The sequence below is a fragment of the Branchiostoma floridae genome, chromosome 10 (assembly GCF_000003815.2).
Source record: "Branchiostoma floridae strain S238N-H82 chromosome 10, Bfl_VNyyK, whole genome shotgun sequence".
NCBI classification, from domain to species: domain Eukaryota; kingdom Metazoa; phylum Chordata; class Leptocardii; order Amphioxiformes; family Branchiostomatidae; genus Branchiostoma; species Branchiostoma floridae.
Genome location: NC_049988.1, coordinates 16,726,888 through 16,728,837, shown reverse-complemented (window position 1 = coordinate 16,728,837; position 1,950 = coordinate 16,726,888).

Sequence of the window (1,950 nt, the reverse complement as noted above, 5' to 3'; positions counted from 1 at the left end):
AATGAAGGACTTGGTCCGCCAACAAGAGGGCTTCACGCCTAAACCACGACCCTCGCACGTGGACAGGTGAAGCCGAGCACCGGTATTACCTGTAACCGGATATGAAGACGGGTAATACAATACGGGCCGAGTCGCTGACTTGACATGAAGCCAAACTGGCTAAGGAATGTAGTCAGCAAAAATGTGTTCATTTGCCTTGTAGTGAAACACACTGCTATGCCGGCTTCACTCCTCTGCCAGCTTTTGATACTATCTTATGTTACCGTAGGATCTGCTTGGAGATTAGCTAAACTGAACAATGCTGAAGGGGTCTTACCCTTTTGGCGTAACAATAAAAGGGTTCTATTGTTTCTACTCGCCAACCAAGTTTCGCAGTAGTTTGGGAGCATGCTATATGTCGGCTGGTGTTCGGCTCGGTTGGCTGGTGGTCGGTTGTGGCAGCCGAATGTTTTGAAAACTTCAAAATTTGAAGTTCGACTGTGAACGAGAGGTCTGGAATGGGTTGGCTGGTGGTTGGGAGTATGTCAGTAGTGGCCAGAGTGTGTTTGGGAATCAAATTTGACTCTTAATCTAAAACTGGTCAGACTGCTCCCGATCTTGTCGGCTGGTGTCGGTAAAGTCTTATTATTTTTCCTGGTTGCGAAAAACATACTATTTGTTGCCGGTGTCTTTCTTTTTATTTTTCTTCGGTCAGAAGCTGATCAGATATTAGAGGTGTATTTTAAGTATGAATTTTTTTTTTACTCGCACTATACTATAGGGCAAGTCAAATGGTAGAGTATAATCATATTAAAGGCCTAGTCCAAAAATAAAGTAGGTTTTTGTTTTGTTTTTTTACTTGCACACAAATGCTATTAACGGAGTTGTACCATTTGTGTGCGAGTAGCTTGACGAAAGGCTACGGGAAAACATTCTACATTTTCGCGAAAATGTTGCCTTTCTAGTTCTTATGATATACTAATTGTGCGTCAGTCATGTAATCTGTATATACAATGCCAGATTTTTGTGAGTCTCGCCCGCCTCCTTAATGATTTCTATGAAAAGCGGGATGCAGGTTGTCCTGAGTCTCGCATGAATGAACAAAGTGGTGCCCTTCCACTGCAACATGCTTGAATAAACACTGGAAGGAAATCCGCCCCAGTAAATTGTGATTCCATTTGATGGCAAGTGGGCTTCGTGAGCTTCGTGCGCCCATTATCACTTCGTGAGTGGATAGAAACCTTGGAGCGGGGGCTCTGAAGTGTCAGGTTACACTGCATGAAATATCGGATTTACCAAACTTACCATTGGTGTGTAAATACCTGGTAAATCTGATGTACAATATTTACCCAACTTTAGCACATATTTACCCGGTAAATTTGGATAAATACGGTCAAATGCTGGTAATGCACCCTGATATAAGGCCTTAAACAGGGGTGCATGTATTACATTGTCAGGGATGGACCCTGGTATAAGGCCTTATATAGGGGTGCATGTATTACATTGTCAGGGATGGACCCTGGTATAAGGCCTTATATAGGGGTGCATGTATTACATTGTCAGGGATGGACCATGGTATAAGGCCTTATATAAGGGTGCATGTATTACATTGCCAGGGATGGACCCTGGTATAAGGCCTTATATAGGGGTGCATGTATTACATTGTCAGGGATGGAGGGTACCCACAGTGTACAGAACACCACACCGCCCTGAGATAAGAGTTATCCCAGGGCGAGGGTACCCACAGTGTACAGAACACCACACCGCCCTGAGATAAGAGTTATCCCAGGGCGAGGGTACCCACAGTGTACAGAACACCACACCGCCCTGAGATAAGAGTTATCCCAGGGCGAGGGTACCCACAGTGTACAGAACACCACACCGCCCTGAGATAAGAGTTATCCCAGGGCGAGGGTACCCACAGTGTACAGAACACCACACCGCCCTGAGATAAGAGTTATCCCAGGCGAG